At 45.3% G+C, this 17398-nt stretch overlaps 1 protein-coding gene across 19 annotated transcripts in view; it reads left to right on the forward strand.

The window, feature by feature from the left end:
- The first annotated feature begins 5756 nt into the window (after nucleotides 1-5756).
- Nucleotides 5757-17398, forward strand: part of Erc2 (ELKS/RAB6-interacting/CAST family member 2) — an 865869-nt gene continuing 854227 nt past the window's right edge. For 11 of the 19 annotated variants that reach the window (XR_004116280.1, XR_004116279.1, XR_004116282.1 and 8 more), the window contains exons 1-2: nucleotides 5758-5976; nucleotides 11700-11754. The gene's annotated coding sequence lies outside the window, so the exon portion shown is untranslated. Of the gene's footprint in view, nucleotides 5977-11699; nucleotides 11755-17398 lie in introns of all 19 variants that reach the window. The other 8 variants (XM_031362063.1, XM_031362065.1, XM_031362066.1 and 5 more) reach the window with 3 other exon arrangements.

Consider the following 17398-nt stretch of genomic DNA (forward strand, 5'->3'; position numbering starts at 1 on the left):
TCAGGAAGCAACACCCCTCCATGGCTCCTGGATCAGTTCCTGCCTCCAGGTTCCTGTTTGAGTTCCTGTCTTGATTTCCTTTGGTAATTAACCATGATATAGAAGTGTTAGCTGAATAAACCCTTTCCTCCTCAAGTTGCTTTTCTCCCATGGTGTTCTATTGTAGTAACAGAAACCCTAAGACAGTGTGTAACTAGCATTTCAAGTACTTGTTATATTCTGACACCTTACCTTGCATTTTCTCTCCTTAAGATGAAATGAATTATGATAGCTATTTTTCATTATCAACTTGACTGGACTTGGGAGACCCAGTCCTCACCCCACTGGGTGTGTTTGTGCCCACTGGGTGTGTTTGTGAGGGTGTTTAGAGTATTACCTGACTTGAGGGGTCAGTCTGAATGTGGGTGGAGTTGCTTATAGACTGGGGACCCCGAGGAAATTCTAGGGTGCTGGATGGTGGCGTACCCTCCTTTTCTACTTCCTGGCCTACCAGGATGTGAACTAGGCTACTCCACCATGCCCTCCCTACCATAAGGACTGAGGCCTCTCAAACTGAGTTAAAACAAGTGCTTCCTTCCTAGACTGTTCTGCTGGGCATTTTGTCACAGGGAAAAGAGTAGAACAATTTGATACACAAATTCTATTAGTAGCTCACTTAAACTCATTGTCAGGCCATCTCAACGTTTATCTGGATTTAAAGCCAGACAGGACTCTGATTAAGAACTCTTCATGGATTTCTAGAATAGTTTTGCCCCCTGTGATGTCTTCAGTTTTTAAAGAAATACAAGTATGACTTTTTTTGTTTTGTTTTGTTTTTTTGTTTTTCAAGACAGGGTTTCTCTGTGTAGCCCTGGCTGTCCTGTAGACCAGGCTGGCCTTGAACTCAGAAGTCCACCTGCCTCTGCCTCCCAAGTGCTGGAATTAAAGACATGTGCTACCACTGCCTGGCTAGGCATTTAAATGTAACTGTTTTAGGAATAGAAAGTACAAGACTACAAACTACTTAGAGAGAGGTCTATTACATAGCCTGGCTATATAGGTATGTGTAATTGTTTATCCTATTGTTAACTTCAAAATTAAATATTGGCATAACTTTCATTTCCATAATGAATGTAAGATTAAATGGAGGAGTCAGGAGTAGGTAAGAGAGGGAAGGAGGGAGGGAGGGAGGGAGGAAGAGGAGGGAGGGAGGGAGAGAGAGAGAGAGAGAGAGAGAGAGAGAGAGAGAGAGAGAGAGAGGAAAAGAGGAATTGTTATTGTGTAACTAAGACAGTTGCTTTCATGTAGCCTCCACTCACTGAGCATCATATCCACTCTGGCAGGTTTATGATGGTTCATGACAATAAAATAATGTTTGGATAACATTATATATATATATATATATATATATATATATATATATATATACACACACATACATATATATAGAGAGAGAGAGAGAGAAAGAGAGAGAGAGAGAGAGAGGGAGAGGGAGACAGAGAGAGACAGAGACAGAGAGAGACAGTGAGACAGAGAGAGGGAAAGACAGAGAAAGCTCAGGCTGGCCTCAAACTCACAGTTTGGCCAAGGATGACCTTAAACTCCTGGTCTCCTGTGTCTTTCTCCCAAGCATTAGGCTTATAGGCATGCATTGTTACACCTGGATGCAGTAATATTTTAAAACTTCAAACTTTAGAACTCTGAACTTTTCCTATTGAAGCACACTTTTTCTATTTTGTTTCAGAAATTGAGAAGGCTTGGCTCAAGCCAAGGTTGAGCTGATGGAGTGGCTGATGGTATATGGATATGTCTAGTGAGCAAGAAGAGGCATAATGGCATTCTTAGGGTTGGGCTTGTATAACAGGACAAATGATGAGGTCGGTAACTTGATAGACAATCTTGGGAAAGATAAGTGTTGGTGCATACAGACTTCAAACTGTGTTTAAGGCACCCTAAGTCTGAGATGCTGGTGAGTCACGCGGTGGAGATGTGTAGCAGGCTGTTGCATCATCAAACGCTTTGTCCTAAGGACTCTTGCTTTTGTATACATGGCTATCTGCATGCCAGCTTTCTGGGGCAAGCAGTTTTAGATTTTGTTCCTGGGTGACTTTGCCATCATGGTAGGGGTTTTGTTGTTGCTATTTTGGTAGCAGGGTTGCATGTAACCTAGGCTGGCCTGGAACTTGTGGTCTTCCTGCTTCTATCTGGGAGCAAATGTTGGGATCATGGGCATGCATAACACCTCTGGATACCATAGTTCAGAGCTTACCATTCAGTGATGGCTAGTGGACTCATTCAAAGTTCAGTTTCAAGTACTGAGGACAGGCCATTATGGACCACCCCAAGACAGGTGTCCATCACAGAACTCACATGACTGGGTTCACAACATATGTGTGGCACCACTCCAGGTCTCACACAGGACAGGGCAGCATGGTAGGGTGTGGCAAGCTTTGTCTTGGGATCTTCTTCCTGGTCTGTTTTCAGGCTGGTTGGCTGCCTTTCCCGCATGATCCCACAGTTCCCAGTACTTTCTCTCTTCTTAGACAGTTGGAGTTGCCTGCTTTTTATCAGCTGCCTTCACTAAAACTGTCTAGTTTTTGAGGAGAGAGGCTCTGCACCCCTAGACCAAGAGTAGTTGCTAAATATATATCTGTTAAATGAACAAATATATTTGTGAGAAAAAAAATATGCTACAGAAAAATGTTCTCTGCAGGGCGGTGGTGTACACGCCTTTAATCCCAGCACTTGGGAGGCAGAGGCAGGCAGATTTCTGAGTTTGAGGCCAGCCTGGTCTACAGAGTGAGTTCCAGGACAGCCAGGGCTACACAGAGAAACCCTGTCTCAGAAAAAAAAAAAAAACTAACAACAACAAAAAAAACCCCCAAAACCCAAAAACCCCAAAAAACCAAGAAAAATGTTCTCTGACACTGTCGGAGGAGTGACTATGATGAAAATCTGAGAAACCAAGAAAACAGAGCAAAACAAACAATAAGACCATGGGGCAAGAGGCAACATACTGACTTGAAGCTTCTACACAAAAGCTGTACTGGGTTACATACCCTATGGGGCTAATTGACTGATCAGAACTTCAGCGATTGTGCAGAGTTGAAATGCTGTAGACCTGGAGTTAAATGATTTCGGGTTGTCTTAGCATTCTAAATAGCCACTTAACTGCTCACCTCTGAGTATGATCTGCCATCCTTGTGACTATTTGGGAAAATCCTCTTGTGTGCAGATGCCTAGCTTCTACAAATCCAAAAGCTAAAAATGTCATCAAATAACATCAAGACTTACAACAGAGTTTTCTGTGCTTGGCTGTGACCTTCCTACCTGAGGTTTCCTCTCATGCTTTCTGAAAAGTCTTTTGACTTACAACTTTCTTTGTTCTGTAACCATAAAAAACATCATTAAAGTGTTACTGCATTGGAACATGGAGTTTGGGATAACCTAAATTTGTGTTTCTAGGCCATGGCCACTCATCCCTGGCTTCAGAATAAACTGTTACTTATTCTCTGTGAAGTGAGAGCTGTGTCTTCAGTATGGACAAGATTATATTGTAATTTTCTGTCCAGTTGTATAAGGGCTACATGTTAGCACTTCGAAAGTGGGGTAGTGTGTCTGTGTACATATGTACATACAGATATTTAGCATTAACTTAGAGAATGTTAGCTGGAAGACATCTTGAGATCCTTTAGTTCAGCTTTTAAAATCTTCAGATGGGAAACTAAGTCCCAGAGAGGATGAAGATAACATGCCTAAGAACTCTAAAATCTCAGTCCTTTGTTTTCTACATAAAATGACATTTTTTTTCATTTTTTTCCTGAATCAAGGACCTACTTTGAAAAAAAAATCCGTTGGAAACCATGAATCAATCTCTCTCTCTCTCTCTCTCTCTCTCTCTCTCTGTGTGTGTGTGTGTGTGTATGTGTGTGTGTGTGAGAGAGAGAGAGAGAGAGACAGACAGACAGACAGACAGACAGACAGAGAGGGAGAAAACTACTCTTGGGGTCTATATACTTATAACATACTATCTCTTAAACTCAAGGATTCTTATTTAGAACTTACAGGTCAATGGAATAGAGAGAATGAAGACCAACAGTAGTGAATGTTCAACACTGTATTTTCAAAAATCTATAATGTGCCATCTTGTATATGTCACCTGGCTTTTCTGAAAGATATTACCCATAAAACAGTTTTTGTGAGAGTGATTGAGAAAGTGTGTGGGAGCACACGCGCACACACACACACACTTTAAGCATGCTGTCTCTGTGCTGTTAGTATTGTTGACATGAACTAGAGTTACCTGGGAAGAGAGAACGTTCCCTCAACTGAGTACCAACTTCCATCAGATTGACCTGTGTGTGTGTGGCAAAGTTTTTCCTGATTGATGACTGATGTGGGAGGGCTCAGTCCATGGTAGGTGGTACCACCCCCTGGGCTCAAGGTCTTGGTTGTAAGACAGCAACCTGAGCAAGGCAGGGGAGCAAGCCGGTAAGCAGTGATCCTCCACAGCCTTTGCTTCAGCTCCTGCCTCCAGGTTCCTGCCTTGCACTCCTGCCCTGGCTTTGCTGGATGATGGACTGTGCAGTGGAAATGTAAGCCAACCCTTTCCTAAATTGGTTTTGGTCATAGTTTTTATCACAGCAACAGAGAAGCAAATTAGCACAGTCACATTTCAGAAAATACTTGGTATGAGGTTATGTTAAGCATCTCAAATGGCTCTCACGTGTCACATGCCAGGTTGCCAAGGACCCGTATGGGGCAGAACACAACAGATAGAGTTTGGTTTTGTCCTTCAAGTACCAGGGTTAGGAGAAATGGCACTGAATATCAGCTCCTGGAGGCTATGGAAAACCTCAAACAGCATAGTTATAAAAGGCAGAGACACTTAGGCTGCCATAGGAAGGCATCCTCCTGTTCTCTAAGCAGTTAACATATGAGTTCCTCCCTTTCAGGGTGGGAGGAAGGCTTGTCCCCAGTCACTGTTCTTCCCTCTGCTCACCCAACTGCTGGATCCGATCCGCTTTATTGCTTTATTTGTGTGAGCTTCCCAGCAGGAGGCATTCTTATCTGGCCACTGAAGTTGCTGGAAGCACACTCATCAGGGCATAAAGGAAATCGCTGCTGTTCTGGAATTGACTGCTTACCTCTGACGTTTCCATTTCCCTCCCTAATGCCAAGTGGCAGCAGCAGGGGTTCAAGACTCCTTGTTGAGTAGAAGCTTTTGCCTATGAAAACCTTGTCCATCTTCTCAGGCACTTTACCTGGAACGGTGTGCGGTTGCGTGAACTCAGCGCCCGTTTTTTTTTTTTTTTCTAACTTAACTGGGAATCAGACGAGACGTCTAATGCATATGATGAACAGGAGCTTTCACCGCTCTTTTTCACTTTTCTATCTGCCTTTTCCTTGGGGGACAAGGAAGGAGGTGGCAATAAAGTAGATGTCTTGTGGAGTCATCCTTCTATGAACCTGCAAAGAAACGGATGGTACCAGGGCATAGGAACCATCACCCCAGTTCTATAGGTTAACTTAAAAGGCAAGTGTTCCCCAGAAGTGTCTGGCAGCTTTTGGAGGGGCTTCTAGGGGAGGGTTGGGAGGTCAGGTGCTCCGGGCAGGAGGATGCCAGGAGGCGCTGCGGAGCGGCGAAGCGGGCGCACACTCGACTCTCTGCTGCCCCCCGCGGAGGTGCCCAGGTCCCAGCCGCGGCCCCTCCAGGCTCCTCGGGAATGCTGGGAATGTGAGTCAGGGCCTGGGCGAGCGGCCGTGAGCGCGCGTGTCGGGACTGCGGCGGGCGCCGCCCCCTCGGCCCCGCCCGGCCCGGCCCCGGCGCTCGGCGCTGGCCGCGCTCCCCGCCACCTCCCCGCCACCTCCCCGCGCTGCCCGCGCTCCGCCGTCTCGCGCTCCTGATCGCTCCAGCTCCTCCCGACCGCCCGGCGCCGCGGCCACGCGAGGTTGTAAAAATCCATGTGGGACCGCGCCGGGGCGAGCATCGCTAAGGTGAGACGCCGACGCTGGGGGCCCGGCTCCCTCGTGCGGGTCCCCGGCGCTCGTGGGCAGCTGCAATGCGTTGTCGGGGGAGCCGAGGGGAGACGCAGCCGCCTTCCTCGGGGCTCTCTCGGGCGGGGGAAGGGATGGGGCGGCCTAAGGGCGGATTTGCCTTGCTGTCTAAACCCCCGGATTGGAACAAGTGCACAGTTCCTCAGGCCCGCCCCGGGCCACCTCCCGCAGTCCCTCTCCCGTAGCCACCCTCACTGTCCTCGTCTTTTTTTTTTCCTGCAGACCCCCCTCCCTTTTGCCTGACTGCCTTCTTGCTGGGAGGGGTGGGATGCTCACGAGGGCGGGGGTCTCGAAGAACCGCAAGCTGAATAAAGTGGAGAAGACAGGACCCCCGGCCTCGGGGTTGTGAGCCTGGCTGTCTGGGTGGGCTCCAGGGGAAAGGTGGGCGGGGGAGGGATGCAGGTTATAAAAAGAAAAAAAATCATGCCTGGGGAAATGAAGATGATTTACTGGGGAGGGGTAGGAGGTGGTGTATGAAAAAGGATACAATGTGAAATTAAACAGCATTCCCACCGTTTCTCTCCCCACCTCATAATTACACAAGGGGTCCTTACATGGAGGAACCTTTAAAAATTATTATTATTATTATTATTATTATTATTATTATTATTACTGTCTGAGCCTTTGAAAGATCATTTTTAGGACAGTGAAGAATAAGGGCTCCTTTGGTGTGTGAAAATCAAATAGTACCCGCAAACTCTCCTCTATTCAGCCCTACATAATTTATTTGGTAGTTAGGGGTCTTTCTCCTCCTCGCCAGAGGGAGGGTCCGCTCCGTTAGGAGAAGATCGATTTTAGGCGGCTACCTGCCTTTGCTGGATGAAAGACAATTTACTCCCTGAGCGGTGAATTGTCAGTTCTCTTCGTGACTGACAGCCGCACCTGCCACTTATGTGGGTAGAAAGGACCGGTGGAACCCCAAGAGCCAATCAATGCTCGGGAGAGGAGGGCTGCTCCCACTTGTGATGGTTAGTTTCCTGGTTGGCTCTTTAATCAGTGGTTTTACTTAACCATTGGTTTCCACCAGGTAGGAATCCAGCTGTGAGGAGCGGAGAAGCGGGAAGCCAACTCCCAGAAAATGGGCTTAGAAACAAGTATGTTAGACCTGTGTTCTTCTGTCTTCCCTGTGCGTCTCTAGTTGTAGCTGTGGATGCTGCGGTCATTGGCTTAAACATGAAATGAATCTGTGTAAAGAGCCAAGCGGGCATGGGCTGCTGGGACGGCAGGTTGGAATGATCTACCTTTCCTTCAGAATTGCAGCCTTCTTTATAAGAGATGCACTCACTGTTGAGGTATCTGAGGGAAGGGTGTGGCTCGCTGTCTCCTATGGTCACCCTACCCTTGTCCTTGTGAAGGCACGCGGTTTCTGAGTATGTAGTTTGGCTCTTATATGAGATTTGGTAGGTTTATAAGATGTTTCTGAAACAGGGAAATGTGCTTTACTAGTGTTCACACGAATAGAAAGAATTCTTTTAGATTTGACAGTCTAGCTCAACTCACGGAAGTGAGGGCTGCCTGCTTCTCCTTTGCAAGATGCCAGTTAGGATGGAGGTGGCGAGGGGAAGAGGACTTTATCTACTCATAAGAGGCATCTTGCTGGTTTGCTTCTGAACTGTAATAAAAGCCTTTTGGCAGTTTTGGGGGAAGGAAGATATGGTTTGTGAGACTTTCTTGGTTGGATAAATGAGGAATGAAGGACCAGGTCTTAACTTTGTACTAATGAAAACCTGATTTTTAGCACCTTTCTCCTTGAATTCATTAGGAAAGTATACGTTGTGTCCAGAGACCCATCACCTTATGGGAGCTGGACCTGGATGTGAGCATAATGCTGTGGATTTCAGTTTTGTATGAACAAATTGTGAGCTGGACCATACTGGTTAGGACATAGATGCCAGGTGTGTCAAGGGGTACTACTACTACTGCCACTGATGTTCTTGTTCATGCACATTCCTTACCTTGTTCTAAACTTAGCAGAGCCAATGTGAGGTAGGTACAGCTGTTTCCCCTAAATTCTAATTGTGGAGTCTGACAGGAGTTAGGTCTACTGCCGGTCCATACCGTGATGGGTTAGCTCTTTTGTTTGACCCAGAGCCCATGACCTTGCCAAGGCCTTCAATTACGATTTTGATGGTGTGGTCTGCACAAGTCTAGTGTGAAACATGTACTCCCCAGCATGCCCGGAGCCCACCTTTGAGGAGTCCACTGTGTTGCTGATGATCCTTTGGCTGCCTGCTTGCCTATGCATCCAAAGGCTCTTGTTTCTGCCAACAGGCAAACTTAACAACTTTGTGTATTGTGTGTTTCTAGTAGGGTGTTTTTGGTCCATTAATTAGTTCTAAAACTTGATGGTGATTTAAAAGAAGATAAAACAAAATTCATGATCTTCTATTTTTTTTTGATTTCTAATTTAAGGTTGAATAAATGCTTTTAACATCAGTCAGTTGGTTTCCTGCACCCTAAGGGATTATTAGACTTTCATTTTTCTTTAACTTGCAAAGAAAAAAAAATCCCTTTTCACTAGTGATTCAATATACTTACATTTTAAATTGTTCTAAAATAGTATGGCACACACTCTCCCTTTTATGATGTTGTAAGGAACCACAGACTTCAGTTCTGTGTATTTTGGAGGATGAGTGGGGTGAGCCCTGCTGTCCACAAGTTCACCTCGGTGCAAAGCCTGTACACCTCTCTTGTTAGGTTGATTCTGCAGACTCTGCCTTACCTGTTTTACTAGAATATCTGTTGGCTTTTAAAAAGCAGGCAACCTGTTACCACTGCCCGTCACATGGCTTACCTCTTGCTAGCCACCAGTTCAGTTTCAGTAATATTTATACAACTCCTTGATAGTTTATTTCAGGTTTATTTATTTTATAAGATAATAGGAAAAAAAAAAACAAAACAGAAAGTAGGAGAGCACCAGTATTAATAGTGTGGCTCTTGCAAGTTTATGACAGTTGGGTCCAAACTGGAAATCACTGGTTGTAGCCAGTGTTCTCTTTTCAGATGAAGAAAAGGGACAAAGTAAGTGAACAGATAAGAAATGCCAACATGTAGCAAATGATAACATTGTATCACTCAACTCTGGCAGCAAAGCCGAATGGCCTCCTCTGTAGCAACAGGTATTCATTTTCACACTCAAGTCTGCAGGCTCAGCTTCTGGGAGCATCCTGACCGTAAGCCACAAGTTGAGTTCTAATGTGTTCCATAGGTGTTCTGGGGCTCCTGTGGCCTGCCCATGTTATGGTGGATGCTGTAAAGCATTCAGGCAAACCATGCAAGCAAATGTCACTTCCACTGACACTCTTTCCTAGGGAAAGGAAGTTACCTGGAAAAGCCCAATGTCAGCGGTAGATTCTGCCAGAAGGAGGGTAAGCTCAATGAACTGTAACCTATACTTCCATGTAGGGTCAAAGTATGGTGTAAGTTCGAGAATCTTCCTCCTCCACCTCTTCCTCCTTCGGTTGTTTTCAAACAAGGTCTCATTGTGTAGTTCTGGCCTGTTCTAGCACTCACATTGTAGACAAGGCTGCCCTTCAACTCACAGAGATCTGCCAGGCTCTGCCTCCCAAGTGCTGGGATTAAAGGCGTGCACCATCATGATGCCTGGCAACAATTATTACTTATTTCTATATTTTTTCACTCATTTTTTCTTTTGGCGTGTATGTGTGTGTGTGTCTATGAATGTGTGCCCATGCAGAGGCTGGAGGAGAATGTTGGTTGTACTATGCTATCATTCCTTTGAGAGAGGTATTCCTTACTGTTCTCTCTCACTATAGTGTGTGCTGGGGGTAAAGGCACATGTCCATCCCCAGCTTTTAAATGGGTGTTTGGAATCTGTAATCTGGTCCCCATGCTTATGAGCTTGTGCCATTGAGCCATCTCCCTAGCCCCTCTCCTCTCTTCATGCTTAGAGGATGAACTCTTCACCACCTTATCTTCATCTTTATGTGTTCTCTCTCTCTCTCCCTCCCCCCTCACACACACACACACACACACACTGTTTAAACTTTGCATTTTGGAATATACTGTATTTGACTCTAGAAGGCTGATGGTTATAGCATGTGCATTTACACATGTATAACTTTAACTATCAGGGTACTATTTTAGTTTTAGGACCTGACAGTATTCTGTGACATAATTGTTAATGCACTGGTGTGGGCCAGTGTGGTGGACCTGGCATTTTGGAACTTACTGTTACAAGTAGGTGGTGGGGGAAGTATTCTTGGATGAAATGCCATTTTCTTAGATTTTACAGGGAGAAAGCTACAGCGAGAGCAGGAGATAGTTGTGGTGGTTTGAACGAGAACCTCCTCCCCATAGGCTTGTCTATTTGAATACTTAGTCTACAGTTGGTGAAACTGCTTGGGAAGGGTTAGGGAGTGTAGCCTTGTTGAGGGAGGTGTGTCACTGGGGTAGGGTATGTTGAGGTTTCAAAAGCCTTAACTGAAAAGCCATTTCTAGTTAGCTCTCTATGTGCTTCCAACCTGTGGACCAGGATGTAACCTCCTAGTTACTTCTCCAGCACCATACCTGACAGCCTGCTACCATGCTCCCTGCCATTGGTGATCATGGATTCTCCAGAACCATGAGCCTCCAAATTAAATGCTTTCTTTTATAAGCTGCCTTGCTTATGAGGTTGTGTCACAGAAATAGAAAAGTAGCTCCCACAATTTTGCAGGAATGTGAGGGGCACACTTGGCTATAACCAAATTACTCCATTTAGCCAGATAGCAAGTGGGGTGAACAGCAGCAGCACCTATTAGCAATAGTTCCTATAGTCTAACCTTTTCTTTTTTGAGGTACAGCCTTACTTTGTAGCCCAGGTTGGCCTGGAACCTGGCAATTCTCCTTCTTCGGCTTCCTAAGTGCTAGGATTATACGTGTGTGTCAGCACATCTGGCTGCAGTGTAACTTTTAAGTAACTATGTGTGAGGCCCAGGTGCAAAGCACTCTTGGTAAACCAGCTAATTTGATATTAGAGTAGACCTGGTTGGTTGCCTACCCAATCTTCATCTCCACCCACTCTTTAAACTAAAGTAATTCTATTTTGACATGAGGATATACCTATCTTATCTTCCCAGACTCCCTGGCATCATAGAGAAGTCATGAGACAGAGGTCTGGTAATGATGGAGGTAGAAATTATTGGGTGGGGGTTTTCCAGAAAGCTTTAAAAAAGTGGGCATGCTTGGCCGGTGCACTCCAATAGCTTTTGACACTTTGCTCTTGCTGCTGGGAATGCAGGTATAATACCTGGATAGGCAGTACTAACTATAGCAATGAAAGTGTCTTCAGCATAGCAAAGCTGAGGTGTGCTAGTCCTGTGTTTAAGTTTTAGCTCAACAAGGCAAAACAAAGCAGTGGAATATAACTACTAACAGAGCTGGAGCCTGGAAGGATCTCAGCCTTGATGGTCTTTCTCCTTCATAGTAGCAGCTTACCCTGCCTTTCCCTACCATGCTTAGTTCTGAGCTAGGGTCTGGCCTTGAATCCTTGATAACTTGTCTCTGTCTCCTAAGTGCCCAGTGCCACCACACCTGCCTCCTATAGAATCTTGGTGAATGAAACAAAGAACTACATTATCTACAAGGCCAAACATAATCCTCTTTGATGTGTATTTTCTTAAGCGTTCCTCAGAGCAGACACTTTCCTACTTATTTTGCAGGTGGCAGCATTAAAGCTCCGAGACATTAAAGAACTTGGCCAAGATCACAGAACTAGTAAGTAGAGGGATTGGAATTCAAGAGTATCACGTTGACTTTTAGGCTTACCTTCAGCTGGACAGGATAAAGAACCACAGCAGAAATCATATTGGAAAAGTATGTTCAAATAAGCTTGAGTAAGCAGCTTAGCCCCAGATTGAAGACCTGGAGTTTGATTTCATGGGTTAAAGACTGGGGATTGGATGTCAAGGTTTTGGTATGTGATGTCCAGGGTTAGCGGGAATGGAGGCAGAGGAGAAGCTGGGGATCCAGCTGACCTCAGGAGAGAGAGATAAGAATGTGATTGGGTGACTGTAGGTCATGGTTTTCTGGTAGACTGTAATCTTCCGAGAACAAAGCAAACGCTTCCTGAAGGTTAGCATTAGCCTCTATCGATGGTCTCACATTAGCCAGGAAGTAAGGGATGAGTAATGTAGAGAATTACTGATGAGCTGTGCATCATGATTCAGAGCTGGAGGGTGGGGGATCCTGCTCATCATCAGAACCAAGTACGGAGCCTTGATGACCTCGTCTGATGTGATCTTGCTCTAGTGCTGCCTTCCTCATGTTAAAGAGCACAGTTAGAGGTTTAGAGCCTCCCTCCCTGTCACACTGACCAACAGCTTCAGCAGTGCTTCAGAGCCAGTCAGTGGACTTCCTTCTGGCTCTCACCCCTTAGACATTCTAGAGCTTTCGTGGGAAGGGGCTACTCGGACTTTCCACATCTTGGTCTCTGCCTCTCCTCCCCCTTTTTCAATCTGTACAAGAATTTGTTTTCTGCTTAGAGGTTCCAGTGTTTTTTTCACTTCCATATGTGTTTTTCCTCTTAAGTAAAATTTAGCTGGATCCCACTTACGAATTCATGGAAAAAAAGGAAAAATTTTCCTAAAAGCTCAAGAGTTCAGGTTTATGTGGCCTGCCGTGTCTTTATGGTGAAGACACTTCTCTAACATGATAGCTGTACACTCTCCCAGGAGCAGGATGGCATGAGTCTTGTAGTTGACCAATTGCCTTATTTATATACCCTTTAATAGATACCTGTTATATTAGATAGCTTCTTGGGTCTTGACATCTGTAGTGTGGACTGTTAATGTTCCTATGGCTGCTTCCTCCTCCTCCTAGGCATGCATTATGAGTGACTTGCATTACTTTTGTGGTAGGCCATCACATGTGCAGTGTGAGACCATCCAGAGCTACCTTCCATGGTGTGGTGATCACAGAATCCCTGGGCCTAGGGGAAGGTTTCCACACAGTAGATCTTCATTAACTATTTATTAGATGAACTCAAGGAACAGTAGAGCTCAAACAGCCAGATTTAGACCCTGACTCTCAAGGCTACTTAATTATTACTGGACACAGTAGGAGGAGTGACTGTCCCTACAAATGCAAAATAAGATAACTAAGGGCCACAGCATCAATGCCAAAGCAGCACGAGAGGCTGGGTTGTCATGGAAGCAGGGTTGAGGCTTGGGAGATTTCTAGTCACTTTGTCTCAGTGAGGAAAGCCCAAGGCCTCTACTTCATTGGCTAACTGAGGTATAATCAGGCACCCTTCTCCTGGGCTGGCTCCATTTATCTACCTGTTGAATTCCCCTGGCACTTCACTGCCTGATTCCCAGGACTGTGACCTTGGGCATCTATCTCTTCTTCCCTTGCCTCCGAGATCTGTTGCTTCCACGGTCTATCCTCTGCTCTTGAACATGTACTGCCTTTGCCAGGGAGACTTCATCTTGGTCAGAGCCCAGGAAATCTGTACTTGCTGGCTGGCACCTCATGGGCACTCACTAAAATTAAAAAAGAGGAGAGAGAAGGGGAAGGAGAGAGAGAGTGAGGGAGCCAGCCCTTTCAGGAAAGAGCTGATTACTTTTCCTGGAAGTCAATGATGAGATTACAGCTTCTCTGCATGAATATAGGATAAAAAGCTGTGTCTTGGGTACATTTGGAGATGGGCAAACAGTGACAGTATTCATAGATGCTTCTCAACAGCGGCTTTGTTTGTTAACTCCTTCCTTCCCATTTCTTCAGCATATGTATGTGTGTGTGTGTGTGTGTGCATGTATGTGTGTGCATGCATACATGCTTTTGCATGTATGTAGGCACACATCTGTGTGGGTGCACATGTGTGTGCTTGTAGGTAAAAGTTAGAGGTTGATGTAAAAAATCATTCTCTATTTTTCCTCTACCTTATTCATTGAAGTGGGTTTTCTGAGTTAAACCTAGAACTCCCTGATATAGCTAGTCTTACTAGGCACCTTCCTCTGGGGATCCCTGGCTCTGACTTCTCTGGCCAGAATCACAGGCAGGCATCTATGACTACTTGGAATTTATGTGGATTTCTGGGGATATGAATGCCAGTCTTCACTCTTACATGAGAAGCACTTTAACTGGTGAGCTATCTCTCTAGGCGTGTGTGTGTGTGTGTGTGTGTGTGTGTGCCTTCCTACTTTCCACCGCTACACAGTTTTGAGTATGAATGAACTTCAGGCACCAAAGTACATTCCCCTCAAATGCTTGAAGAACAAACTATTAATTCAAGATAACTTTGTAGTGGGTCAGAAGACAAGAGCTTGAATGAGTCAAACAGCAGTTTGACTCTTTTGTAAGAATACTCTCATATCCTTATGCAAACTAGGAGAGACATTTCTGCTAAAATGGCATGACTAATTATAGCAAGAGAGAGCAGGGTTTCATAAGAAACTAAACCTTGCTGTGCTGTGCTGCTCTAAGTTCTTCTGCAGTGAACTTCACTGTGACACGGTGGATGTCGTCAGGGTGGGAGTTCATCCTCTGCACTGGCAGTGACTGAAGGTTCTTTGCCTGGAGCTGCTCTGAGGGTGGAAACCTATTCCCTGGAGGTGCAGAGCTGGGCATCTCTGTAAGATGTGAGGTCAGGCTGGGCCTGTGACCCCTGGTTGTTTTCTCAGTGGAAGTAGCAGACGTCACACTCCTATCACGACGGTGTTCATAGCCTGGTTGAAGGTAGGTTTGCATGTTACCTTCCTGCCAACTGGTTCCCGACCAGTTCCCGCTGACTGCCACGACCTTGAAGAGCGAGGGATAGTGTGCTGGAACAGAAGCTGTTGACTCTTTTTTATGTGTGTCTTTCAGAAGATGGTTTCTGATCTTTTCTGATGATGTGTGCTTTCCTCTCCTTAGGTTGTAAAGCTCCCCTCTACCCACCCATTCTTTCTTTCCCAATCTGGCATATCCTCCTGCTTGTTCCTGAGCCTCTCCCTAGGGGAGCAGAAGGTTGGGTAGTGAATGGGATGAAGGCTTTGCATTCTTGTGGGCTCTATGAGGACACCTCTTGTTTGCTGGGTGGACACAAAGGCAGCAGGATTTCAGGGGCTGCTCATCATGCCTGGGGACATGGAACAGTTAGCAGGGGCTGACACACAAGGGGAATTCTTTGCCATTTTTGTTAAGGATGAAAAGGAGCCGTTATTTTCATATACGGACTTCAAATACACCGATGACCCACCTTGAATTCCCGACATGAATAGTTGCTTGGAATAACTTCAAGCAGATTCTTTTAGCTACAGAAAGGTAACACTGGCCTGGGTTTCCTTTGTGCATTTGCCATTGATTGTCCTACTTGGGACCTCTGTTTCTCATCCCTTAGGCCAACTTATTTCAAGTGTATCATGTAAGACACATACATATACACATGCACGTGCACATATACATACATACTCATACACAGATATTTGTTCATGAGTGCAGACTTTCAATTAATAACTTTCAATCAAATAAATGACATTGTCTGCAATGTCAACCTTGGAGCAAAAACAGCATGTGTGCTCTTATGACAGATTCTATTAGTAAGGAACTAAACCGTTATATTATATAGCCGCCATATGTCTGTGTACTTACCTCACGGCAGGCATCTTCTGGGCATGAGGAGGGCTGTAACAGAGCAGGTGATTTGGGGGCTTGAAGGCTAACCTGTCTGGTGGTAGCAGTGGTTCTCTTCTGGGGAGCAGCTAGCCTGCCACAGGGGACTTCAGAGGTTCATGAAGAAGGATGAAGGAAGGGCTCCTAAGTGAGGTGATACTCAAGGTGTCGTGGAGGACAAGTTGGTCACTAAAGCAGAAAGAGCGTTGGTTTTGGTGGTACAGATACCAGATGAGTAGTATGGGCCTAGGTCCAAAATGAGAAAATGGGAGGAGATTCAGAGCTTGGTGAGGTGAACATAGGTGGGCCTGTAGAACCAGTGTTTTGGCTGAGGGTGTATAGTGTGGTGAGAGAGGCCTGAGAGGGTGACGGGGCACAAGGATCCTGTGAGCCACAAGGAAGCTAGAGCTGGATCTTGGCTTTCAAAGATCTCAGGTAGAGGGTCGACACAGAGACTCTGACATTTTTTTATTTTAAAATTTATTTATTTATTTATTTATTCATTTATTTATTTTCTATACTAGGAATTGAACCTGGGACTTTGTACTTGTGGGAGTGATTTGGGGCTTGGTTTGGGTCAAGGAGCCTGTAACTGGGAGAGAGATGACAGGATGGGAATGGAAAGATTGGATTTGGCCTTACACATCCTAGCAACAGCCACTAGGGCTTCGTTGACTAAACATACTTTATGTAGTCTTGGTAATGTTCACAGACCACTTTCCAGGTGAGGATACCCCTGACCAAAGACCTGCAGTGGAACTCCGCACCACTCAGAGGTTTTGAGAATCTCTCTAAATGTCATCAAGGGCCAAAATCTTTTCAGTGAGATTTAAGTAGAGAATACAATGCGGACCTTGCTTTAAAAATGCAAAGGTCAGTGTTCGCCATAAGTGGACAGAATCAGACCGCCCGTTAGAACAATAAGATGGAAACGTGGAAATGATTTATAGCATATCGAGAGTGGTCGGAGGAAATTCGTGGGTGGAAATGGTTTAGTTATCCTTTGAAATGTCTCCAGTTGGGAATTAGAGGTGAGAACTCTGTTGCATGTTCTATGTGTCCTGCTTGCCTTGGACTTTACACGTTTAAAAGGCAACACTGATAAACTGCCTTTCACACTTTGTTCTGAACTTCAGCACCTCAATTTAGGAACCCATGTTTTGAGCTGCTGTGCCATAACTTTATCTGTGAAAAGAGTCACCCACAGTATTTGTACAGTTACCGACTGTTTCGTGAATGTTGCCGTCATTCTATAGAGGTAAAGGGGGAAAACATAGGTGGCAATAAAGGGGAGAAGAGTGGCCCTCATACTGTAACAGAGCAAAGACAAGACACCGCTAGATATGCCCAGTATGTACAGTGTTCAGTCAAATGCTCCAGTGTGATCAACTGTAGGTAGCTGACCGGAATAAGAAAAGGTTAAGAGTCTTACTGTGTATGAAATGTCAGGGAAAAATGTTGAGAGTTATGCTATAGAGCAAAATGTAAATAGAACCTTTTCCCTCTTGAGCATGCACATTTAGTCAGCATTTGTCTTAGTTTTGAGAAAAATACATATTCAGAAATGTATTTTCTAGGAGAGAGGATGTAGCTCAGTCAGCAGAGTGCTTGTTAGCATGTGTAAGGGCCTGCGTTTGATTCTGAGCACTGCATAAACTAGGCATGCTGGTGAATGCCTATCATCCCTGCATAAACCAGGCGTGCTGGTGAGTGCCTATCATCCCTGCATGCAGGAGTGGGCGGCAGGAGTGGGCGGCAGGAGTGGGCG

The sequence above is a fragment of the Mastomys coucha genome, unplaced genomic scaffold (genome assembly GCF_008632895.1).
Source record: "Mastomys coucha isolate ucsf_1 unplaced genomic scaffold, UCSF_Mcou_1 pScaffold9, whole genome shotgun sequence".
Classification (NCBI taxonomy): Eukaryota; Metazoa; Chordata; class Mammalia; order Rodentia; family Muridae; genus Mastomys; species Mastomys coucha.